This window comes from Tamandua tetradactyla, chromosome 12 (assembly GCF_023851605.1).
Source record: "Tamandua tetradactyla isolate mTamTet1 chromosome 12, mTamTet1.pri, whole genome shotgun sequence".
NCBI classification, from domain to species: domain Eukaryota; kingdom Metazoa; phylum Chordata; class Mammalia; order Pilosa; family Myrmecophagidae; genus Tamandua; species Tamandua tetradactyla.
In genome coordinates this window covers 23,230,095-23,257,184 of record NC_135338.1, presented here as the reverse complement: position 1 = coordinate 23,257,184, position 27,090 = coordinate 23,230,095, and the positions used below count along the sequence as shown (strand labels likewise).

At 43.4% G+C, this 27,090-nt stretch overlaps 2 long non-coding RNA genes across 4 annotated transcripts in view; one reads left to right on the top strand and one right to left on the bottom strand.

The window, feature by feature from the left end:
* LOC143651882 (uncharacterized) overlaps window positions 1-6,393 on the bottom strand; it is a 103,580-nt gene extending 97,187 nt beyond the window's left edge. For all 3 annotated transcript variants that reach the window (XR_013160305.1, XR_013160306.1, XR_013160304.1), the window contains exon 1: window positions 6,137-6,393. This is a non-coding gene — a long non-coding RNA (uncharacterized LOC143651882). The remainder of the gene's footprint in view (window positions 1-6,136) is intronic.
* LOC143651881 (uncharacterized) lies at window positions 1,760-26,340 on the top strand. The gene is made up of 4 exons (XR_013160303.1): window positions 1,760-2,241; window positions 3,954-4,048; window positions 23,185-23,682; window positions 26,078-26,340. It is a non-coding gene; the product is annotated as an uncharacterized LOC143651881 (long non-coding RNA).
* Window positions 26,341-27,090: the final 750 nt, after the last annotated feature.

The following is a 27,090-nucleotide window of genomic DNA, read 5'->3' as shown; positions in this document are numbered from 1 at the left end:
TTTTCATGAATTCCTTTACAACTTTTAAATGAGTTCTAAAAGTTCCTTCCTCCATATCCCATTTTGAATTGATGATGTTTTTATATCTAGTGTCTATTCCAGAACCCAGCACATAGTAGGTGCTCAATTAGTGTTTGCTGAGTTGAATTCAGCAAATTCAAGAAAATGATAACTTAAAAACAGCATTTGTGGGCTAGTTTAGGTAACGACAGCGTTTATCACATTTATGGCTATGAACAAAGAATATTCTAATGAACTTTTAGAACTCATTTAAAATGATGACTAGGCCCTGACTAAGCTTCCTGTCTGGAAGCTTATAATCCAAACAGGCAGATAAATGATGATAGCACCATTTGTCAAATGTATGGCAACAGGAGGGAGTTTTTACTCTGGTGGTGGTCACAGGAGCTTCACAGGGAAAGCGACAATTGAGCAAGGCATTAAAAGGTGAATTAGAGTTCACCAGGTGGTTGAGATTGGAAGGGAAGGAATCCAGCAGAGGCATGAACATGAAAAGCAGAAAGGGCCTGGGGGGCAGGGGGACTGGAGCAGCTGAGATAGGCTGCAGGTGAGGGAGTGGAAGAAGCCACACTAATGGACAGAGAGGTGGACTTAATTAATTATGTAGGCAACTGGGCTTCCTGCAGAGAAGTCCCGGATGACTCCAGTCCATTTGCAGCCTGGAGCCTAGGCTGGGCGTGGGGAGGGGATGGGCTTGGGGAAGGAGTAGCAGCTTGAGGCAGGGGCCAGGTGGAAAACCACTGCATAGTCCAGGTGAGAAACAGTGAGGGTCGAGCCCACACCTTCCGAGCTTCCCTGTGCCTTTTCTGTTTGCCCTAGATGCCTTTTCCTACACTTCCAAGACAGTGAGCAGTGGGCTCCTAGGATGTAAGGGGGAGGGGTTGAGATGGGGAGGCCGCCTGTCTGTGTGGTGTGGAGAACAGCTATCCGTAGCTTGGAGACCACCTGAGAATGTCTTCTCCCCCAGCAATACTCTCAGCCATTTTAGGGTAATCACCGGGCCCTATAGGGTTCCCTACCATCCTTCCCTCAGCTTCCAGCCCGGTGTCCTGCCTATGTCTAAACCATTGCACATTTGTGAATTCAGGTGCCTTGATTAATCCTTATATTTTGACTAAAATATAAATTCTTTGGTGGAGGATCAGTGCCTTGTGAATACGTTGCTCACTGAGGTATAACTGCTGTATAAGCACAGGCAGTAATTAAAATCGCGCATTACCAATTCCGGTCTAATGGAAGACATCGCAAGGAAGCCCGGCACGGAGCGCAGCCGGGACCAGGGAAGGAAAGAGAGAGACTTAGTCCTGACCCTCACTGTGGTTGGAATTCAATTCCACTGTCCAGTGATGGCATATTTTTTTCAAGATTCAGAGAAATCCTCTGCTCCTCTCAACCTAATAAACGGCTATTCAAGCCACGTGAAGCCTTCAGAGTCAGAAGCAGGGGACGGTCAAGTTCATTCATCCCCCATGGCCACCCATGACAGGGTGTTTTTCCTTTTTTCAATTAAATGAAAAGAGAATTCCCTTAATACACTACACAGGATTCATAATCCTCAGAAGTTCTGGAGATGGTAAATCCAAATCATTGAGAGGAAAATCATTGACTCTTTGAGGATTCAGGGAGCTTTGGGATCCCGCTGCACTCCCCCAGGCTCGCTAAGAACCGGGTTTCCATTGTTCCGTGGGTGGGTGTGGCCGAGCAGAACCCGGGACTCTGTGAATGGGGGGGTGGGAGGGGCGAGGGTAATGGGGCATTGAGCAGAATTGGTGATATTTATTCATTTACTCAACACTCATTCTGGCGCAATGTGCTTAAGGCACCAAGATATAAACAAAAGAAATAATGGAAAGAAAGCTGCCTTTGAGTCAAACAGACCTGGGTTGATTCGGGTTGCCCTCTGTAAGCAGGGGTGAATAGCTGAATCTTTTTGCACTTCAGTTAGTCAAATGTAATATGGGGACAATGAACACTCCTCCGTGGTTTGTGATTAGGATTTAATGGAGCACTTGTCTGAAACATACTTGCACACTGCCCAGCAAGCAGTGTACATGTAAAGTGAGTTTCCTTCCTCTTTGGGATCTTAAAATCTACTAGAGAATACGAACTAGAGAATCATCTAAAAGCAGAGTGTAATGTTGCATTCATTTAGAGCAAACTGTTCAGCATCAAACAAGGGAGCCTGCAGCTGTCTGGAGAGAAACTGCTCAGATACCCAAGGTAATTTTTTGAAAATCCATTTTAAACAAGCGTTAGCATAAACCCATCTTTAGCAGAGCTTTAGCTTTGTGGCATTAAAAAAAATCCGTAATATTAAAAGTAAATTAAATACTGCATATGACTAGGCATCGAAGGTGTTTAGGGAGCAATTTCACAGTTGATGACTCAAGCCTTCCTGTCTGATGAAAATTCACATTTCCCCAGGGGTGCCGAGACCCAGGAATTGGGGAGGCGACGAGAACAGCCAGTGTGACCTGATCTGGGTAGATGAGAACCTGGGCAAGGGGCTCAGACATGCACCTTCCTCTGAATACCACCGAGTGAAGATGGATGTTATTTGCTGAGCCTTTATTCATCCAAGTGAACAAATGGTCTTGACTACAGAATCTGGGTCAGGAAACGTGGGTTATACTCCTGAACTCTCTGCAAGGCTACGGAGTAACTCAGATTTGGGGGTGCAGGTGATCATATGGCTCCCCAGAATTTAAGGTGTTTCCCATACTCCGCTCCAGCATTGCCCCTGTCATGTTGCAGTCCTCTTCACAGCCACCACCACCCACTCCCATGTTTTCCCTTCTGGTGTCTTTTCTGGGTCATTAGTGCATGCATGGCATGCTTTGTGGTTTACACGAAAAGATAGAGCTTATTCTCCACAGCAGGATAAGGACATAAAGCTACATCTCCAGCAAGAGGGAGGATTTCAAACTGAGCATCCCACATGCTCTTGTCTGTTCATTTCACACTGTGGGATTTCGCAGAAACAGAAACAGGGCTGAAGGATCACCTGGCTTATCAGTGGGATAATGAGATGGGCATGGTCCTCATCCAAGAGACTGAGCTGAGTTGGGTTGTGGGTCAGCCATTCTGAGGAGAGAGCCAGAAACCCAAAGCCTGGGCAGAGTAGATGAGAAACTAAGTGGGACTGGCCTGGAGCCAGGGAGGACAGAACCACCATGAAGGCAAAGCCGACTTGGTCACGAGGAGGGAGCCAGGTCAGGAGACCTCAGACTAGAGCAGTTTGGATAGCTCTCTCCAAGTTGCTGCTGACCCAGCTGCAAGAGTTTTCACTTGAACAGCATCTTAAAGGCACTGACCAGCTTTTGGTAGGTCTGCAGGAGGCTGAGAGTTAGATAGGCTGGCCGCGGCTCAGAGCAATCCCATTGGTCCCTAAGAACTGCCTAACTTCCAGTGCTTTAGAGTTTACAAAGCATTTCATAGCCATTATTGAATCCATACCTTTCCAAAACCCATTATTAGTCCCCATTTTGTAGTTGGAGGAAAACAAAGACGAGGGACTTGCCCAGGATCACTCTTCTTTTAAGTTGTGAATCCTGGTTGTGTACCTACCCCTTCATCCATATCCCATTTTGAGTTGATGAAGTTGGTTGTATTCACGCAGAGTTCTGGTCAGCCTAGCTGCAGGGAAAGTTGGAACTATTCATTAACTCTTGGTTCACATGAACTCTTGGCTCATTCGCTGGGTGATGGCCTAATAATTATCCATTTTCTTATTTCTGATCTCATTTGTTCCAACCAGACCCAGGAGCCCATGGTGTCCTGGCAGACAAGGTATAACCCATTTGGCCAGTCATGACCCACCTGTACTGTGACCTAACTGCTCTTAGAGACCCTCACCTTTCATCCCTCTATGGCCAAACCTCACCTCCTTTACTCCATTTGATTGGTCTTTAGCGTCTCTGTTCATTTCTTAGGTAACCTCACCTCGCTATAGGAGGAATCATGACACGAGTTTGAACATTTCTCTTGGTATTGGGCAGTCACCTGTATGAAATCTCAACAAATACAGGTAACAATCTGTAGTTAATTAATATAAAGCAGCCAGTCCCATTAAATTAGAATGTTGCAGCGGACATGGTTAATTGGCTAAATATCAGTTCTATTTATAAGCACATCCTTCTTGGGATTATCCCAGTCTTGAAAACATTTTTCATTAACTGGCTGGTATTTAACAAAAATTAATTGTTTGCTACGCATCATCCGTTTCATCCCCTGGAAGCAAGACCCAGAGTAATGTCTTGGAAAATCTGCGTGCTTCAAGGCGTTTCTGGATAGTTCTGAGACATGCCACATTCTCTGCCTTTACTCCCTGCTCCTCAGCTCACATCTATACCCCCTACCTAGGATCTTAATGAGGCTTCTTCTAATTGGGCTGTAATCTTGCATGCAGTTCCTTAATTTCTGTTTTTGGTCTTGACTCATATTCCAAAGTGTGTTATTAATTGCCAGTCTCACATTGGGCATGGGTATTCACATACTCAGAGAACTGGATCACTGGAAGCAGAGGAGTAGAGGGCTGGTTCAACTCTGAACAAGGCAGTTCCTTTTGCAGCTATGTGTGGCAGGACCTTCATTTATGGAACATAAAAACATTTGCCAACAACCTGTCTCATCTGTGTTAGCCAAGATTCCTTTAACTGCACTGACAGAAATCCACTGAAAAAATGCAATTCAAGCAAATAAATGGCATTTATTACCTCACATCAGTGAGTCTAAAGGAATTTAGGCATGGCTGGATCCAGGGATTCAGACAGTGTCGTCAGGACTCAGTCTCTATGTCTTAGTTCCATTTGCTTCTGTTTGGCTTCATTTTCATTCAGGCTCCCTCTAACTGGCAGCAATATACTTGCAGGGAGCGCCAGCAGTCCCCCGCCCCGCAAAAAGAGAAATTCTTTCCCACCAGCATTCCTACTTGGATTCTAATTGGCTCCGCTTGGTTCAGGTGTTCGCCCCCGGGGACACTCTGTTTGAGGAGAGGAACGTGACTGACACACGATATTTCCAGAATCTTATGGAGCAGGGGAGAGACCCAGGATGACAGACCCAAACAGCCAATGTCCCCTACATGGTCTCTCTTTTCATACAACTTTCCATAAACATTACTATGCGTCTATTTTTAGAGAAAAGTTACCATTCTATTTCAACACACTGTTTCCACCCACAGAAACCTGACCATCCAAACATGATGACTTTCATTTGGAAGGCGTTATATTGAGAGCTGGGACTGGATCTTCTAATACATATTTATATAAGTGATTGGAAGGGCAGTGACTCCAACCAGGGTTTGTAGCCACATCATGATATATGGAAACATAACTTCACTGAGTTAAGTCAGAAATCGACAGGAAGGGGACCCTTAAAAGACAAGAAAGGGGCGTGTGGTGCTTAGCTGCTTTTAGAACTTTGGGGCATTTTGTTTAAAGACCCAAAATGGCTTTCAAAACTCCCCCTCCACTCCACCCCAGCTGAATCCCATTGACAAAGCAAATTCATCTGTAGAAGTGCCACCTTCAACCCAGACGCGGTTGAAGTCAGTCGCATTGTTGTATCTTCCCTGACATCTTCGTAACACAGCCCTTCATCTTATTTCTAACATGTAAGGGGGGGGGGAGATTTATTATTCCCCTTTGCTTGAAGGGCAAGTTCAAAGGCTTTACCAAAGAGATCCTGTTATACAGGGCAGGGAAGGTAAAATATGTTACATCCGTTGTAGGGTGATGGTCCTTATAAGACATTTATTTGGAGCAGAGTCTAGCAATGCACTTTGGCACCCTGCACCTTGAATGAATTTTCTAAATTCTTGCTTATCTCAGCTAAATTCTTGCTTATCTCTAGACAGAGTGTCTGCTGTCATTTTATTAATTTGCTTAGTCAGCAAATGGGCACCATTGGCTGGTATGTTATGCCTGGCAGAACGCGAGCATCCTCTGGGGGGCCCCCATTTGCCTGGCCCTACTTCCTCTGTCTTTCCAGAACCCTGGCAGTGTGAATGATGGTTTAGAGTTAAGCACCACACAAACACTTAGAGTTACTGTTCTCAGACCTCTGCCCCACCCCACGTAATAGGAAAGAGGACAACGAATTAACCTTCTCTTACCTCATCAGAGCTGGAAGGGGTTTTGACAGCTTCCGAAATAAATTAGGGGCAAGATCTTCAGCCATAACCAAGCACCCAGCTGGTGCATTTCATTCACCTGCCCCCATCCCAGATGGTGTTATTTGGAGGGACTAAGGATTCCCATGAACCAGAAGGTGAAGGCTCTGAAAATAAGAGAAGGGGAAGAGGAGACTGAGGGATCAGGGAAGAAAGAAAGAAAATTAAAGCACCAAGGGAGTGAGGACTAAACCTGGTAGTACAAGTAACAGTGTAGCCAACGCATCCTGGTTTGTCTGGAACTTTCTTAGTATTAAAACTGAAAGTCTCACAGCGGAGAACACCATGGGAAGAGACAGGCACAGGCAGGGAAGATGGCCATGTGACAACAAAGGCAACAGTTGAGTTATTCCACTAGCCAAGAAATACCAGGGATTGCTGGCTACTGCCAAAATCCAGGAGGGAGGCATGGAACAGTTTCTTCTCTGCAAACTTCAGAGTAAGCATGGCCCTGCCAACACCTTGATTTCAGCTTCTAGTCTCCAGAACTATGAGACAACAAATTTCTGTTGTTTAAAGCAAAAGGGAAAAAAAAAAAAAGAACGTCTCATGTCCCAGAAACTCCTCAGTCCTGGACAAACTGGGGCCCCTGGACTCAACTTTCCCACGATAACCAATTCTCAATGCTGCATGGATAGACACACTCATGAACTTATTTTTAAAAATATTCATTACAACTTAGTACGTGCCAGGCACTAAAGTGGATGCTGGATTCAGCAGAGAAGACGGACAAGGTGTAAGTTCACAAAACTTATGTCCTTGAGAGGAAGTGAAAGATAATAACTAAAAACATAAATAGATAACATTTCAGAAAGGGATAAACACTGTGAAGACCATATTATTTAAAAGGTATGTAACCTCCCTAGGGAGGGGACTTGTCTCAGTCAGAAATTTATCTTTCTGGTCCTTCCTGCCCAAAAGGTGCAGTTTAACAAACTCCCCCTGTAGAGCCCTGCCCTGCCTCCTGCTGGCCAGGATCGGCAGAACACCAGACTCTCCTGGGATCGCTTCAGTTTCTCCACAAGTCACTGTTTCTGTTTTGCCTCCATATCCCCTCCCCTTGCCATTTGTGTAGCCCACAGACAATACTTTTCAAGAGAAGAGATGTAGCAACTGAGCTACTCTTGGTAAATTTCCCTCCTGAGATGTCCTCTGTGGAAACAGGAAACATCTTCTCCAAAAGCGGAATGGCCTGGTGTTATGAGCATGGGCTTGGTCTCGGTCAGCCTGCAGCCCCTTCCTTCACTTCCCGTCTGGCTTGCAACTGGGACTGGTCCTGCAGAGACCACTCAGGCATTTTCCCTTGAGAGCCGTGCCTGCCCCCCCCCCCCGTCCCTGGCAGCATGAGCCATGGGCGTGGTCAGATCTAATGAATGTGGCACCAAGCACTGTGTCTGATGCGTGGATGGGGATTGATAAACATTTAATGAATGCATGCATGAATAATCAAATGAATCTGGAGCCTGACTGGGCAGCCTGAATCTGATAACTTGGTCCCCCAGCTCACTGAAAAACCCAGAAGTTCCCGATGAAAGGCAAAGTAAACTTGTTTTCCCACAAATCACATCATGCTTGATCAAAAAGATGGAAAACACCTCTTGGGTGGTTCAGCTTGGCTCTCCCAATGGCGAGAGACACAACTGTTTCAGGCAAAGCCACACGAACTTCCCCTCAGCGCACTTCTTTGAAGTATCTATTGATCTTTAAGAAAAGTATCATTTAGCAAAAGTGCCGCTTCCAGTTCTTTATCTCATTTCCTGAATTCCCTCCATGTATTTCCAGCTGTAATTTTAAATTCAACTGTGTGTGTCAGCCCCAATGACTGTGCAATCCCTAGATCACCACTGGGTTGTTGGGGGAAGCTGTTTTCTCAGCTATCTCTGAGAATTTGGAATTAAAAGTAGCTCCAAACAACACAGATCTCCATAGTCCTGCTGGAATGGAGGCAGATGGTTAACTCCAGTGAAGGTTAACCCCGGTTCCTGACTCAAGGCCTTGGGGCAACATCCTGAGGGCTGCTGCCTGTGAAGCGGAGAAGGGAGCTCTCCGACTTGTTTGAGAAATGATGGAAATTTCAGAGGTCGACTGTTGCTAAGTGCTCTTTACTGTGGATAATAAGAAACCTTTACAAGTCTCTAGTATTGACAGATCACAACACTCTTTCAGAAACCTCCCTCCCTTCTCCTGGACTGGGGACACTGAGCGAGGGGCAGCAGGGCTCTGGTTTGCTGAAATGTGACCTCTCTGTTCCCTTCAGGGTTAGCCCCACTCTGATTAATAGCAAGATGACTCTAATATGATGAAGGGCCCTTGACTTGCTGGACAGGCTAGGCCAAGTCACTGACCACAAGAGTCTCCGTTTTCCGTGGAGCCCGTAATGTGATCGTGAGGTTCAGATACAAAGTGTGTGAAGATGCTTTGTGAACTGTTAGCGCTATGCAAATGAAAAACTATTACAGGCCACCCGCAGATTACTAATTTTCAAGGAAAACTGTGCTGAATATGATTTAACATCGCTTGAACGCCTTATTCTCATTTTAGAACCTCACCATACTTGAGTGGCATCATTCAAAGACTGGAGTATTAAGGGGAACTCGGGATGTCGGAAATTGTAATGGCAGATCCAGCCACCAGATGGCGCTGTGGAAAACTTTTCTTTGCCTTTGTTTCAAACAGCCCTGCCATTTGAGGGACTCAAATCAAAGCGATGCGTGCATACCACGTCTAATTATTTAAAAGTTAAATCGATCTAATCCATGAATTAAATAACGTGTTCCCTATTTTAACAAACATATCTTCCGAATGAAATGGAAGGCTGGGTGCTAATTTAGAGTTCTGTGACAGTTGTATTCTGAGCAGAAGGCTGGCGGTGCCTTCAGAATGGAGATCAAGCCTCCCACCGTCAGCTCCGCCTTGCACTGCGAGGGGTCTTGTGTGTGGTCAACCTAGCACATGCTTCCACACTTCATCTCCAATCCTTGCCTTGGGGAGCATACGCCACCAGCACAGCTGAGCTCAGACCAGAGGAAGGGGCCCTGCCTGTCCTGGAAGTAAAGTTTGGGAATTGTTTGGACAGGAAATTCTTAAGGATACAGGGGGTGTGGGTACTCACAGGATGGTCTAGAGCAGGGGTTGGCAGACTTTTCTGTAAAGGTTAGTGTGCCAGTTTGAAAGTATTATGCACCTCAGAAAAGCCATGTTTACATCCCGATCCACTCTTGTGAGAGCAACCATTTCTTTTAATCTTGACTCAATACTCTAGGTTGGAATCTTTTGATTAGATTATCTCCAGGGAGCTGTGGCATGCCCAATTGTAGGTAGTGATCTTTTGATTAGATAGAGATGTGCCTCCACTCATTCCAGGTGGGTCTTGATTAATTTACTGGAATCCTTTAAAAGAGGGAACATTTTGTAGAGAGACAGAAATGACAGAAGCTTTGGAGCAGACAGAGAGAGCAGATGCAGATGCTTGGACAACCGTTGCTTCAGAGAACACAGACATGGATGCTTGGAGATGCTTGGAGCCCAGAAGACATCGCCATGAGATATTAAGCAAGCCAGAACCTGGAGAGAGCTAAGGAAGCCAAGAGATGAAAGCCAGCCCCATAGAAGCAAAGTGAGGATCCCCCACAGGAACAGAGCCCAAAAGCAAGGGACCAGCAGATGCCAGCCACGTGACTAGCAAGCTGACAGAGGTGTTCCTAACCCATGGACCTTCCTTGAATTAAGGTACCCTCTTGTTGGTGCCTTAATTTGGTCGTCTTCATTGCCTTAGAATTTGTAACTTCTAAAGTTACTTGTAACTTATTAAATTCCCTTTATAAAAGCCATTCCATTTCTGGTATACTGTTTTCCGGCAGCTTGCAAACTAGAACAGTTAGATAGTAAATATTTTAGGCTCTGTGGGCCACGTGGCCTCTATCACAAACATTCAGCTCTGCCATTCTATCACTGAAACAGCCACAGATAATACATGGCGGTGTTCCAGCAAAACTTTCTTTACAAAAACAGCTGGCAAACTGGATTTGCTTTGCAGGCCATGGTTTACCAATACCTGGTCTAGAAGTTAGGACTGGGACTGTCAGATAAAATCCAGGACACTCAGTTAAACCTGAATTCCAAATAAACAGTGAATGATTTTTTAGTAGAAATATGGCCCCAAATATTGCATGAGACATATTTACACCAACAAATGATACATGACTTCTTGAAATTCAAATTTAAGTGTGCCTCATGTGTTTGGTTTTTGTTGTTGTTTTTTTTTCCCACATGGGCAGGCACTGGGAATCAAACCCGGGTCTCCAGCATGGCAGACAAGAACGCTGCCACTGAGTCACCATGGCCTGCTTGCCTCATGTGCTTTTATTTGGTAAATCTGTCATCCTTTGCTGGGGTGGGATCTCTAGGTAGGACTGTCTCGTTGGCCCTAAGGACTCCTTACCCCATGGGGAGGGGCACAGCCAGAAGAAGGCCAGAGTGGACCCTCTAAAGTACAGGCCCGAGGGGAGGGGCTGCATTTACCCAAATGCAGGGGCAGTATTGTTTGTTTGTTTTTGCATGGACAGGTATCAGAAATAGTACTGCTTTTTATTTTCAAAATAATTTGTGCACTCAAAGAATAACTAGAATATGAGTGTTTCACAACTGTAAATAGCTGACTTTGTGTAGTTTAGGCATTTATTTAATAGACAAACATTTATTCATTGAGCTCCTGCTGTGTGCTAGGCACTGGGGCGAGGCGGGGGGTGGGGAGATACACCAAAAGTGCCAAAAATAAAGATAATCTCTGTCTTCATGGGATCTATACAGGGGAGGCAGACATCACAGCAATACCCATATAAGTAAAGATACGATTACAAACAGAAAGGGCAATGGAAATAAAAAGAATAACAGGGAGACAAATAAATTGGGAGTTAAAGGAAGACATGCTTAAGACGTACCATTGGGCTGAGCTTCAAGGAGGAGGATGCATGAGCAGGTAAAGCCTGTGAAAAGAGAAGATTCCAGGCAGAGGAAAGTGCTCCACTGAAGACCCACTGCGACCTGAAAGTGAGAGTGGTGAGAGAGAAGCAGGTGTGAGAAAGGAGAGGGCAGGAGCAGATGGGGCCTGGCTTTGTGGGTCTCGAGAGCAGCTTGCAATTCATTTAAAGTGCAGCAGGAAGCCACTGCAGGGTTTCAAACAGGGAGGGAATAGGATTCAATTCTCTTTTTTAAAAGCCTCTTTTAAAAGCCTCACATTTGCTGCTTCCTGCAGAGTGGATCAGGGCAGGGGCAACAGGAAGGGAGGGGAGGCTGAGTTAGGAGTCTACCGCAGTATCGTGGAAATGGGATGGTGGGAAGTGCGCAGCTGTGAGGAGCACCTGGAGGTGCTGGAGGTGTGGAGGATGGGGAAGGGGTGTGTCAAGAATGTCTTCCGAATTTGTGGCTCTGCTGAGATGAAGAAAACTGGAAGAGATGCAGCCTTGGGAAGAAGATTGGCATTTCAATTGCTGACAGAAGCTGGATGTGCTTTGGATGCTGCCAAGTGGATATATCAAGTGAGTAGTTAGATGTATTTGTTTGTTTGCTCACAGGAGAGGTCAGGGCTAGAAATGGAAGATGGGGGCGGTAAGTGGCCTGTGAAAGGTATTTATAGCTAGAAGAATAGCTGAGAGCTTCTTGGTGAAAAGAGAAGAAGGCCCAAGGCAGATCTCTGAGTCATTCAGAGGAAGAGGAGACAGCAAAGGAGGAAAACAAGGAGAAGATAGTGTCATAGATGCCCAAAAGAAGAGAGTGTTTCAAAAGTTCTATTTCTGATGACTAGTGAGGAACCTTTTTTCCTCACTTACCCCAACTCCTTACTACATTTATAAGAGAAAAATAAAGCAGATAAGTCGAAAGCGTATGCATAAACAAATATATGCAGTCATCCCTCACTAGTACTTGGTACAATTGGCACTCGCTGCTTGTGGTGGTTTGAAGCTATATGTATCCCAAAAATCATGCTCTTAAATTTAATCCATTCTTGTAGATGTGAACCAATTGTAACTTGGAACTTTTGATGAGGCTACTTCAGTGAAGATGTGGCCAGTCAGGATGGGTCTTAACCTTATTACTGGAGTCCTCTTTAAAAAAATGAAATTTAGACAGGAAGAGAAAAAGCCACAAGAAGCAAGAGGCTGGACATCGAGGAAAACCCAGAAGAGAAGGGAGAGACCAGGAGATGCTGCTATGTGCCTTGCCATGTGACAGAGGAGCCAAGACTCACCAGCAGCCAGCCCCACAATGCCACAGTATTCAAGGAAAAAGAACTGCCTTAATTGGGACTTTCTTTTAGCCTCAAAACTGTAAGCTAATGCATTCCCATTGTTTAATCCAACTCCTTTTGTTGTATTTACTTGAGCAGTCTCGGAAACTAAAACATTGACGAAGGAGTGAGTAAAAGGATGAATGAGTGACTTTTGAATGACAGAATGAAAATCCCATTGTCCTCCCTTATCACTTAGGAAGTGGATTTTGAATCTTCCAGGATTTTCTTTCACAAAATGGCGACCAGTAAAGGAAGAAGCACCTTGAACGCATCTAGTTTGTGTTGGCATTTCCTGCCCAGGAATGGCTGCTCTCCCATTGGACCTTCTTCCGGAGACTGGGGTCAGGAGCCGTGTGCTGTTCTATCTAGAGGGAAACCACGGGGCTCCCATAATTCATATGCATGGCTTCTCTTAGTTCCTAGTAAATAGCCTTATGTGTTGACCTGTAACCATGTGAAATGCTAACAAAGCAATGAAGAAATTAAAATCCCATGATGTGGCTTGGAAGCTGCATAATCAGGTGCAGTCCAGGTGACAAAAGGTCTGCTAGAACTGGGAAGAAACAATGGGAGTAAAAGGTCACAGAGGAAAAGTCCACGTGGTGAAATGCCAGTGTACAAGAGTTTATCTAGACCAAAGAGGTACCCTTTACATAAAAGAATTCCAAGTCAAGGGTCACTAACAGGTCTGAGCACTAAATAGTCCCAGTAAAATGGAGATTGATGATTAAAAGAAGACACAATTGCTATGTTGGAACAAAATCTGATGTGCAGCTGTACTTAACCTTTACATAGCACTTTAAATTTTTCAAAATGATTTTCCACAGCACTCTATTTTTTTTCTGGACTACCTGGTACGTTAGGCATGGCAGGGATTAGAATTCCCATTTGACAGCTGAGCAGGGGGAGAAGGGCTTAGAGATATTAAGCGATTTGCCTAAATCACACAGCAACTGGGCCAGGTACTAGTCAGAACCCAGGTCTCCTGACCACAGTTCGTTGATGGTTGCAGCACAGTATATTTTGGAACAAGATCAGATCATAAAATAAGCCCAATACAAGGCCTCAGTGATTCCACAAAGAATTTTCTGCCCAGCTATTAGGAGATTCCGTGGTTATCAGAGGTCTGTGTGCAGCAACATCAGGAGCCAATATAAATGGAAGCCATCAGTTAAGACACGGCAGTAGAATTCCAAAGTAGGTGTCATATGGAATGCTCACATTTTCAAAACCACAACAAAGTACTGGCTATTACTGGAAGGGGTGAAGTAAGACAGCATCAATATCAATTTGTTGCTACTTACTGTTGCTGTCCATTTCTAGGGAAGGAGAGCTGCAACCAGACAGCTCTGCAGTATAGCTCCCTGGTGAAATCTATAGATTTGGACGAGTCAACAATACGTCTTCTGCCTTAAATAGTTGGATGCTCTCTGCCTGATGCAGATATTCTCACAGGCTCCTTTTTTTTAAATGGAAACCTGCAGAAGTGTTAACTACTGAACTTTCAGGAATTCACTCTACTTCCTGGCCTAGCAGGCCAGGTGTAGGATAGGAAAAGCGTGAGGTGAGTGAGTAGAAAAGGCCCAGACCCAGCTTCTGGCAGGCATGGGAACCTATGTACTAGATCCCAACCTCCCTGAGGCAAGATCTCAGGCTTGGGAGCAAAGACTGAGTCTTGTGCTTCACTCCTCTTTGCATCCCCTTGCAGTGAACAAAATTATTCAAGGAGAACTTAATGAAGGCTTACTAATTGAAATACCTTAATTGAGTATCAGATAGAGAAAGTGGGGAACTGATTACTCAAAAAGGCTAAGCTTCTCCTACAAATAAATAAGAAAAAGACAAGCAAACTATGGAAAAACAAAGCACTTGAATAAGCACTTCACAAAACAGAAGATCTAAGTAGCCAGTAAGCATAGGAAAAGATGCTCAGTGTAAGTAATACCAAGGGAATGCAAATTAAAACTACAATGAGATACTATCACACACCTATTAGAATGACAGAAATAAAAGAGATGAAGGACCACCAGAACTCTACACCGTTGAACTGGTATAATTCCTACACATTGCAAAACTATTTAATAGTATTTACTAAAGTTGACATATGCATAGCTTATGACTCAGCAATACTACTCCTAGGTTCACATCCAACAGAAGGGTACACATGTTTTCACCAAAAATCATGAACTAGAATGTTCATATAGCACAATTCATAATAACCCCAGACTGGAAATTACCCAAATGCCCATCAACGGTACATTTGGTAAACAATGGCATATTCACCCAATTGAATAATATACTGCAATGAGATTGAACAAACTACAACTACATTAACGAACCTCAACCATCAACATAATGTTTAGCAAAAGAAGCCCAACCACGAAAGAGTTAATATTGTAGGATTACAGTTATATAAAGTTCAGAAAGAGGCAACACTAATTGAGGGTGTTAAAAGTCAATATGATTTGGTGGTAGAATTCTTGCCTTCCATGTGAGAGACCTAGGTTCAATTCCTGGACCATGCACCCCTCAAAAAACAACAAAAACTAACAAACAAAAACGTCAATACGAGTTAGAGAGAGGCAGTACAAGAGGGTAGCATAAGGAGATGTGGAATTTAGTTAGTCCTCTAGGGCAGCTAGAAAATAGCCAAGAACTGTCTGGAACAACTGTTTGGGAGGCTTCCACGACTGGACACACATCACACACCAATCTGGAACAGATGGAAGGGCTGAGATCACCGCACACAATTCTTAGTAAGCCCCCCAAACTGTGGAGGCTTGCACCGCACCCAATTCTGGGCACAGACTCTTTTGGAGACACTTCCCCATGGGAAAAAGAAGCAGTTTCTATTTGGAGCAAGACAAGGAGACCTCGGGAAAGCTCCAACTATGGACTTAATTAACAAACTCAGACAGCCAAATACAAGCCCTGAGCACAGATAAACCCAAAGCAAGCATGAAAGAAACCCTGAGGTCTCCCCCAGCAGAGAGGAGGCAGACTGGTTAAAACAAAACAAAACAGGCTTTTGGAGTCAGCTGAACTTAGAATATTGGAAAAGGGCTGTTCCCCAAGAAGAGGGGCACATAGAGCCATGTACCAACTCCAGCTCTTGATTGGTGAATCTGGGAAGCTGGGGACCAGCTCTGAAAAGGATTTTTTAAAAAACTTTTTAAAAATCAATCAACAAAAGCCCCAATCATTTTCAGTTAATGGCACTGGCCCAGTCAAGAGTGAGTTAAAGTATGTCTGAGAGACATAGTAACTAGTCAGGTGAAGGATGTAATTACTTAATGGGCATATCTTCCTCAAGAAAAGGGGTGTGTAGGGCCAGCACAAGTGGAGGCTCTCATTTAGAGAATTCAGACCCCAGTGGCCAGAAAACAGCCTTTCCTTCAGCCTGTGTCTCAACCACATGCCTGACAGGGACAGGGTCTGCTAAGAATTAAAGACATTGCACCACTTTACACCAGTGGCGAGCTGCAGGCTGACAAGCACCACCTGCTGCGCAGGATAGGAAAAGCACAGAGTCAAGAGGCTTCACAGAAAAGACTGAACACCTGCTGGGTCTCATCCTCAAGGAAACTTATACTGATTACACCCTCTTCCTGAGACCTGTCTATCTTATCTAGGAAAATATGATTGGGGTTGATGATATCTGGGGAGACCTTCTATTAAAAAGGTCCCATATAGGCAGGGCAAGAACCAGAAAAAAAAAAGAAATGAAAAATTCTTATTAGTTAGGCAACAGCTATCCTAAAGGTCTAGAGTAAGTTGAGCTGAATGTCAAAGAATGATAGAGAACTAAACCAAGCAACAGGGAAACCCTAGGTAAAAGAGAGGAAATGACCTCTAGAATAAACCAATCAGGGAAATCAGATGCTGAGACACCAGCAAAAAGTCATGAGTCATACTAGGAAGCATAGAGATGTGGCCCAGTCAAAATAATAAACTACACTTCAAACAAGATACAGGAGTTGAAATAACTAATTAAAGATTTTCAAACAAATCTTCTAAATCAGATCAATAAGTTGAAGGAAGATATGACAAAAGAGATGAAGAATATAAAGAAGACATTGAGCAATCATAAAGAAGAACTTAAAAGCTTGAAAAAAAAGAAATAGCAGAACTTGTGGGCATGAAAGTCACAATAGAAGAGATGAAAACACAGTGGAGATAGACAACAGCAGATTTGAAGAGGCAGAAGAAAGGATTAGTGAACTAGAGGCCAGGACATCTAAAATCCTATGCACAAAAGAACACATAGGGAAAAGAATGGAAAAATATAAGCAGGTCTTAAGGAATTGAATGACAATATGAAGCACATGAATATACAAGTTAGGAGTGCCCTAGAAGGAGAAGAGAAGGGAAAAAGGGCAGAAGGAATAATAGAGGAAATAATCACTGAAAATTTCCCAACTCTTATGAAAGACATAAAATTGCAGATCTCAGAGGGGCAGCATACCCCAAACAGAATAGATCTGAATAGACCTGCTCCAAGACAGGTACTGATAATATTGGTAAATGCCAAAGACAAAGAGAGAATTCTGAAAGCAGCAAGAGAAAAGTGAAGCTCAAAAAACTATGTATGGGGTGGGCCATGGTGGCTCAGCAGGCAGAGTTCTCACCTGCCATGCCAGAGACCCGGGTTTGATTCCCAGTATCTGCCCATGGGGAAAAAAAACAATGTATGGATTTCTCAGCAGAAACCCATGGCTGTGAGAAGGCAGTGGTATGATATTGTTTTAGTTTGCAAAAGCTGCCAGAATGCAATATACCAGAAACGGAACAGCTTCTAAAAAGGGGAATTTATTAACTTGCAAGTTCTTACAGTTCTAAGGCTCTAAAAATGTCCAAATTAAGGCACCAACTTTCACTCAAGAAAGGCCGATCAAGTTTGGGGTTTCTCTGTCAGCTGGGAGGGCACATGGAGATATCTGCTAGCTTTTTCTTCTGGCTGTTTGTTTCATGAAACTCCCTTGGGGGTGTTCTCCTTCATTTCCAAAGGTCTGTAACTGTGTGGGCTCTAAAGCTTTTTCCAAAGTGGTTCCCTCTTAAAGGGTTCCTATAAGCAACCCCACCTTGAATGGATTGAGACATATCTCCATGGAAACCATCTAATCAAAAATACCACCCACAACTGGGTGGAGCACATCTCCAAGAACACACTCTAAAACTTCCCACCCAGCAATATTGAATGAGAATTCAAGAACTTACCTTTTCTGGGGTACACAACAGATTTAAATCAGCACAGATATATTTAAGATAATATTTAAGAAATATCTTAAATATTTCTCTTGAAAGAGAAAAACTGCCAACCAAGAATTCTATATCTGGCAAAACTGTCCTTTAAAAATGAGGCAGAGTTTTAAATACTTTCAGACAAACAGACACTGAGAGAGTTTGTGAACAGTAGACTTGCTCTACAAGAAATGCTAAAAGGAGCACTATAGGCAGATAGGAAAAGACAGGAGAGAGAGATTTGAAGAAGAGTTAGAAATGAAGGGTAAAAAGAGAGAAAATATATAAGATTAACATAAAATCCAAAAGCCAAAGTGATAGAAGAAAGTACTGTCTTTATAGTAATAACATTAAATGTTAATGAATTAGACTCCCCAATCAAAAGACATAGACTGGCAGAATGGGTTAAAAACAGGACCCATCTGTATGCTGTCTACAAGAGACTCTCTTTAGATCCAAGGCCAAAAATAGGTCAACAGTGAAAGAGGAAGACTAGGGGCATGTATGGCTCTAGAAGGAAAGATAGAGGATAAAAACTGAGACTATATATCTTAATGAAACCTAAAATGGACAATAATAGTGAGTAAATGTACAAATAAAAGAACATTTTTACATGAGGGGGAACAAATGAACGTCAAAATTGTGAAGTGTTGAAAACGGATGGTATATGGAATAAAATGCAGTCAATGCAAACTAGAATGTATAGTTAACAGTAAAATTATAATATGCTTCCATTAATTATAACAAAGATAATATGCCAAAGCTTAAAGTCAATAAGAGAAGTATATGAAGGAGAGGTATAGGATTTTTGTTGCTGTTTCTCCTTTTTTTTTTTAATTTCTTCCTTTTTTTTTCCCTCTTCTTTCTTTGCAGAAGAAATGGAAATGTTCTCATATAGATTGTGGTGTGAATGCATAACTATGTGATTGCACCAGGAGCTATTGATTGTTTACTTAGGGTAGACTGTATTATGTGTGAATAAAACTGTTTAAAAAATAAACAGTAAGATAAAAGTGTTGGAGCAAATGTGGAGAGAGATACCTATTCACTGTGAGGAGGGAAGTAGAATGGTACAGCCCCTTTGGAGGGCAGTGTGATGGTTCCACAGGAGGCTAAATATAGGGTTCTCATGATCCTACAATGCTATTTTTAGGTATATAGTTGGAAGAACTGAAAGCAGGAACATGAATGGACATTTAAACACTGGTGTTTATGGTGGCAGTATTCACGATTTGCAATGGTTGGAGATGGTCTAAGAGTACATCACGGGTGAACTGTGTACACATACAATGGAACAATGGAAGATTGAATGGCTGCAAGAAGAAATGAAGTTGTGAGGCATGGAAATAAGTGAATGAAACTTGAGGGCATTATGTTGAGTGAAATAAGCTAGAAACAAAAAGACAAATATTGTAAGGCCTCATTAATATGGACTAACTATAATGTGCAAACTCTGAGGATTGAATTTGAGAGCATAGATTATTGGGGATAGAATGTGGGCAGAGATTGGGCAATCGATGATTAAGGAGTACAGAATTTTCAATAAGGCTCATTGTAAAGGTTTTCAGATTGTAAGCTCTTATAGCAGTCACATTTACTCCTGAGTTCTAACTGTTATTTCCAAATTCTGAGAAGCTGAGCTCTTTGTGTATGATCATGTACTTCCCTGAAACTTTGTGTACCTGTAGGACAACTAAGACACAGAGTTAGAATTCTGCATTCTGAAAGAAGCATTACTACATATAGCATCTCTTAAAGAAGCCAAAAAAGAGATCAGACTTCAATTAGAGCTATGAATGAAGCTGATGTGGTTAGGACTATGGTAAATCAGAATACAAGGTAAAGAATGATACTGACTGTATTTTAAAACTTCAACTTCTATGTGAGACCAAAGGAAGAGTTGTGTATTTGGTGCAGAATTTACATTTTCTATAGCAGCATGCTATCTAATTTAACCTGGATGTTCAGTTTATTCAAATAGCATAATTACATGGAACATTGAATAGGGAATGATATCTTGTTATTTTGTCTATGTTAATATATTACCCTGAAATATTCCAGAGTAATTTGGGGAGAAAATAAGGGGAGAAAATAAAAAAGTATTTGCAAAATCCCTTTGAGATACTGGGGAAAATGTGGACATATTAAACTTCCCCACCTGAGGGATTCCCTGATATTCTCGTAATCATTGGGGATTCCCAATATAATAAGCCAAGGCCTCAATCTTGGGGTTTGCTCTGAAGAAACTTATTCCTGCAAAAGAGGAGCTATGTCCCTGCCCATCTGAGAGAGGTGTTCAGAAGCCAGTGACCCCAGCAAACACTAATCACCTGCCTTCCCAGGTGACAGAGGTGTTCCTGACGGCATCAACCTTTCTTGAGTGAAGGTAATCTCTTACTACTCTCTTAATTTAGACATTTTCCTCAGTACAGTAAACTTGCAACTTAATAAATTCCCTTTTTAAAAACAGTTCCATTTCTGGTATATTGCATTCTGGCAGCTTTAACAAACTAAAACCCTGTGTGACCATATGATGGTGAAAACCTTGTGACTGACTCTCCCTTTATCCAGTGTATGGGCAGAGGGGCAAGAAAACAAAGACAAAAATAAATAAATAAATATTAGGAGGGATAGGAAGTATGGGATGTTTGGGGTGTCCTTTTTCTATTTTCTGGAGTAATGAAAATGTTCTAATATTGATTATAGTCATGAACGTACAATCATATGATGATACTGTGAGCCATTGATTGGGTATTTTGGATGATTATATGGTATGCGAATATACCTCAATAAAATTGCATTAAAAGTCAATATGAGTTAAGGTTTAAAATGTACAGGCCTCTTTGAGATGATGAAAAAGTTTAGGAATAGATAATGGTGATGGTAGCACAATGTTATGAACATAACAGCACTGAATTATATTTTTGAAAGGTTAAAAGGAGAAACTTTAGGTTGTATATGTTATGAGAATGAAAAGCTTTTTAAAAATCCATGGAACTGTACAACACTGTGAACCCTAAGTTAAACCATGTTCTATAACTGTACAACTATAAATATGTGCTTTCATCAATTGTCACAAATGTACCACACCAATGCAAGGTGTTAATAATAGAGTGGTATGCGGGAACCTTGTTTGTGATGCATGATTTTTCTGTAAACCATAACTTCTGTAATAAATAAAAAGCCAATATTAACCCTCTTGTAAAGGAAGTGACCATGAGGAGGCTTCGGGGTTTGCTAGTAATCTTGCTTATCAATCTGGATACTATTTACTTCTTTTAAGCAAATGAAAAAAAAAGGCTCATTTCATCAGCATCCCTAATTCTCTTGCTTCTGCTGACATTTCTCCAATAAGAAAACAGAACATTCCTCTTTCCCTCCATAAGCTCCTATTGCATATCCTTTCCTGGGAGATTTTTCTCTTTTCCCTTCTTTATTTACTTCTAGGCTTTAAAGGCCCGATCAGAGGGAAGCTTTGAGATGGGCCTCGTGCTGGAAACCTTGTTCTGGGGAGGCGGCACGGGTGACACCGCACTGCATGGCGGTGGCCTGGATGACAAGGGAGAGGCAGGGTTCAATCCTGGAAGCTGTACGGGGGTACTGGTGCTGCGGGTAGAGTCTCAAAGATCAGATAGGTTCCAGATTGCATTTTAGACAGATTACTGGAACAGCATCAGGGTAGAGGATGAAGTTAAGAGGGACAAAGTGAGAGCCAGGGAGGTTGGCCAAGAGCCTGTTTTAATGGTCAAACAAAGAAATTCTCTATGTCTTGAAATGAGCACTTCATTGTTTCTTCCATTTTCTCCACCTTTCCCATTTATACGGGGCAGTAACACTGTCAGGAAAGGATGGAGATGAGGATGGGGGCAAGTGGCTAGGAATGGATGGGAACCAGAGGTATCAAGGGGAAGACTGAGCACTAAGGTTAACCAGCTTGGTTAGTATTAGTGCTCAGTCATGTTCCCATGAATTTGGTACTTAACGTACTGGGGATACAATCAGGTACCCAATTAAGAGCCTCGAGGGTTTTAGTTACCTCCATGTTTACTAAAGCTTTGATAGATAATTTAAAAATTGCATCTCGTTTTTTCCAGAGAAGTTTGGTTTTTACTCCTTGAGCTAACATTGATTTATTTTCTCCTTTCTGGGCAAAGATTCCTGTAGTTTAACTGCTCTGATTAAAACAACTTGTTTTGTGCTCTGAGTCTCAGTAGCCCGCTTGAAGGAAGGGGATGTTTTAGACTCCTGCAGCTGCACAGACAGGCAAACAGAAGGTGAAGAAAAGACTGCCACCCCCACTCCCCAGGCTTGGAACCATCAGAAACTAGAGCTTAGACTTTATAAATAAAGACAGGAGCAGGAGTCTCACACTTAGAAAAATTACTCCACTTCACAGCCTTCGGAAATCCATGTTTGGAGAATTTGAGTCAATAAAATGCTGTCAAGGTCACCCAGACCTTGAAAGTGTGGCAGAATCAAAAGGGCTTTATCTACAACTGCTGGCAGCAGAGCTCCTCCGTGTGGGAAGCCAAGAGCATCATTTCCCAACACCTGACATCCCAGACATGGGAAACTCCTGTGAGCAAAGAGAAAACTGCAATCAGAGCTAAGGAGTTTCCCTAACTGAATCTGGGGGGTTGCAGCAGATACCTCTGCTTCCTCCAGGCAGGATTCCTGGGCCACTGCCGAAGGGGCATGAGGGTGGCACAAAGAACCTCCAGGCAGTGCTGGTCCAGAGGCTGAGAGTAGATCCCGGGGTAGAGACTGGTAGAACTGGCAGGAGAGCCCAGGCTTCCCCTGGGATGGAAACAGCATCTCAATCAGACGTTGCTCTTTATTTTAAAGATAACCCTTCCTCCCAACTTCTGGCTCTTGGTATGTATTTGGCCACAAAGCCACATTTAATTAGGATTAGAGGGAAGGAGAAAGCCCTGCTCCTTCATGTGAACAGCTTCAGTTTGAAGTGAGTGAAAGCAGGAGGAGGAGAACAGATTACTTAAGCCACCTGCAATTCTGCTGCAGGGAGTAATGGTGATCCAAGTTAATGTTATCATTGTCACAATTCATCTTGCACACCAAGTCTTCAGTGGCTTCCCCCTCCCTGTGCAAAGGAGCACCTACTGTGTGCAGACACTTGAGGGGCTCTAAGACACAATGATGAGTAAGATCCTGCTTCAGCTTTTGTCCTTATAGATCTGGTAGAGCAAACAGACATGTTACAAATAAGTTCTAACTATGCTAGGATAAGCTCCACAATGGAGGTATTATTACAGAGTACCATAGAAATACCAATGAAGACTAAGGTAATTCTTCTGGAAGGAGTGGAGGAGGGCAGGCCACGAGGAAGAGCCTCCCATGAACTCTGTTCCCTCATTCCAGTATCTATTTACTGCATTGGCACACAGTGGGTGCTTAATAAATACCTAGTGAATTAATAAATTGGTTAATTTTTAATTAACAGGTTACATTTGAGTTGGCTCTTGAAGTATAAGTAGAAGTTCTCCAGTTCAAGAAGTGGATGGCATCCCAAGTAGGAAAGATAACTTGAGCAAAGAAGCACATGACTGAAGTGTAGGGCAGCACTTCCCAAACTGGGCAGCTGCATGCCTGGGAACTCACTGCAACGGTCCAGGGGACACTTAAAGCCACTGAATAAACATAGTGCGTCTTCCAGAGAGGTTAACTTTGCTTAAATACTTGAGTAAAATAAGTTACATAACCAAGAAAGAATTGAAGGCATTTTTAAAACCAAAATAAACATGAATGATATGCAATGGAAGGCAAAATTGGTATGAATTTTTAAGACGAAGCATGAACCCTCAAAGAAATATTGTGCCTGAGGTGACCTGACTTCTGCTACAGACCCAGATCCCGGGGTCTTGGTCTCTCTCATCTGCCATTTGGGGTCATGTGAAGGAAAGAAGAGAAGCCTGGTGTACATGCAATGACTGAGGATTGGGTGAGTGTGAAGTGGACGGATGGGAGATAGGGGTGAGGTGCAGCAGGGCCCATCATGACGAGTGTCAAAGAACACGTGAATGAGTTTGGACTATACTTTGTAAAGTTTGGACTGTACTTTATAAAGTTTGGACTGTACTTTGTTGGCAGTGGAGAGTCCCTAGTGGCCTGGCTAGACAACCTAAAATACCCAAGATGAATATACTGCTTAAGTTTCACCGTGACCCTGACTATATAGCTTTGCCTTCTGGACAACATAACTGAGGCATGGTGTCAAAGGAGTCATTCCCTGCTCAAACCCCTCAATGGCTCCTCAGTGGCTGCCAAGAAAAGTCCAAATTGTATGCAAGTCCCAACTGCAACATGCAGAACGGATTGTAAGACAGCAAGGCTGGAGGTGGGGCGATAGGTGTGACCCCCATCATCAGGGGAGGGAGCAGAGGCTGAACTGAGGAAGTAGCAGCAGGGATGGAGAGAAGCAAAGGCATTGAAGTTCCTCTTTACTCTCTAAATTGCCACTGTAACCTCCATCTCTCGCACACATATTCCTGCATTTCAATCGAGCCACATGACTAACCACTCCTCATGCTTTCCTACAACTACAGTTTTTGCTCATTCTATTCTGTCCTCCTGGAATGTCACCCCCCAACCCCATCTCCCACTGCTGATGTACACCTGTCCTGCAGGATCCAGCTCAAGTAATACTGGAGACCTTATTCTGAGCAGTCTCTGTGTGTCAGGCACCATGCTATGTGCTTTGCATAATTTCATATCCTTTCCCTTGCAAGGGATGGCGTAGCATTATCTCTATTTTGCAGATGAGGGAATTAAGCATGAAAGAAGTTAGGCAACTGACTCAGAGTCTGCAAGTGACAAAACCAGAATTTGAATCCTGATCTACTGATACCAAATTCTATATTCTTTCTACAACCTAATACAACCTTTTCTTTCAACATTCTCTCTGACAACGGAGCCTATAAATCATTTGAATTCCTCCCATATTTTCTCTGTATATCCTGGCCCTTATCTGGATGTACACTATTGCGTGGGGATCTTTGCTTCCCTCCTGGAACTGTGGCCCACCTTGGCCCATCAGTGTGCTCTTCATGGCACTAGATACCATGGGTTGTGATGGAGGAGACAGAGGATAAAGGGAAGGTCTTGCTATTCAGAGCAATGTTGGTTCCATGTTCTGGCTCCAACCCTGACAGCTCCAAAGTCACTTCACAAATCTGAGTCCCACCTCACAAGACTGTTACTGAACTAAATGGAAAGCAACACACGGAGCTTGGTGAATGAATAGGGGATCAATTTTTGTTCCTAGTTGTTCAACATTTTAAAGATTGAAGGAACAAAATGCTGTGATATCACTTAATTATTTCACCCAGATAAACCTTTGAGAAATTGGCTCACCATCCCATCCCTACCCCCAACTCTCACAGGGCTCTCTAGTGCTCCACACCATATATTTTTAAGTGAATTAAAGTTCATTTTTACTGCAGCATTTCCCAACATTTCTCTCTTCAAGGGGACTCTAAGCTAAAGGAGGTATCAAATGGCACATGAACCATGTCAGCAAGTGTTTGGGGAGACTGTCAGACCTGCCAAGCCTGGAGCCCAAACACCAAGCTGATGGATACAGGATGCTCTCAGGGCTGAGGCCTGCATCTCTCCAGGGCTTGCAGAGGAAATCACACCTGGATGACCTTCATCTTCACTTCTCTTCCCTCCATTTCCTCATGACCAAATGTGGTCAGGGCCTCTGTCATTTCCCTGTGTTCCCACCTCCAATGTCATTAATCTGTTCTTTGCTTTGCAACCCTGTAGTGATTCAAAAAGGCAGATCATATCAGATCTTTTCCCTGTTTAAAATCTTTCACTGCGCACCATTTATTCAACAACAAATACTCACTGAGCAACTACTGTATGCCATAGTCACTGGTCTAGCACTAGGGAAACAGCAGCAAACAAAACAAAGTTTGCCCTCATGAAGTCCTAACTCTTTCGAAGCTGCTTACCTGGCCCCCCAGCAGCTGGGCCCCCTTTACTTTTCCAGCCTGTATATGCTCACGATCCCCCTCATATTCTTCACCCCAGTCACTCTAAACTACTTGCAGTCACATGGACACAGCCTGCTCTTTCTCACCTCTGGGCCTTTGCATATGCCCCTTCCTCTTCATGGAACAGCCTTTCCTGCTCTGCATCCCTGTCGCTTGATTGCTGGCTCCTGTTCATTCTCTCAGTCTCAGACTCTCTGTGCAGAGAGTTTTCCCTAACTGCCAAAGGTACTAGTGTCCCTATTGCATGTACCTGCAGCACCCTGTGTTTTCTTGACCCTCCTTGAAGGCAAAGAACATGCTTTATTTTATATATTTTATATATTTCTGTGTCCCTAGGCATAGCATAATATCTGGCACATAAGAAGCCTCTACTGCTTGTTGATTAAATGGATAGTTGAAGCAGCCCATCCAGACCAGTCTGTGGCACCACGTGCAATTAGACCTCCCAGGCCTGGGACAGTCCCTCCCAGGCACCTGAAGTTTCTGAGGAATCAAAAGGGAAGCGGAGGTGAGCATCGAAGCCGGAAAATAGGTCAGTGACTGTCATCTGCCTCCTGATTCTCACCTTCCCCTTGCCTCCCAAATGCAGTGTGAATCTACCTTAGTGTGAATCCAACTCATGTGTCCTTGATCATTTCTACATGATAGACGTGGAATTTTCTTTCTTGCCAAGCTATTTTGCAGCTCTTAGGACCCATCCTTCCTCTCCCCACTTTTTATGACAATTTTATAGGAATTTGTGCTAATGGGGAAAGCCTGGTACATCTATCAGTGGGAAGTGTTTGGGGGTCTCTGTGCCTAGAGATGTGTTTTAGGAGAGTAGAGGGAGGGAATGAGAGAAGGCAGGGGGTTGCACTGACTCAAGTTGGGGAAGCTAATGTCCTTCATTTTTTCTCATCCTGGTAAGCATTTTTCAGGTCTGCTGGGTTTTGGCACCTATCAGCAAGGCTATTTTAAAGCACATAAAATCTGAAAATAAATGCAGTGGGGATGTGGTAGAGGAAAGCAGGTTTGGCAAGGGCTGCTTCTCCTGAGTTAGTGTTGACACTGTAGGGCACTGCAGCTGGGAGTAAGCTCTAGAAAGACAAAGTTGGAGAGGAAAAGCTTGTTAGGGAGGTCACAACCCACACCCACCAGGCTTCCTCCCTCCCTTGCTAGAGACACTACCCATTACATACCCAGGGACCTTCTCCTGCTTCTCTCTGAATCAAAGCACAGGGTTGCAGGAAAAGGAGCAGTAAGAAGCAGCCTGTTTCACTACAAAGGGGAGCTGCTGATACCTGACTGACACCTCAGCCTTCCCCATCCCAGGACTCACCAGAACCTACAAGTTAAGTGACCTCTCCTTG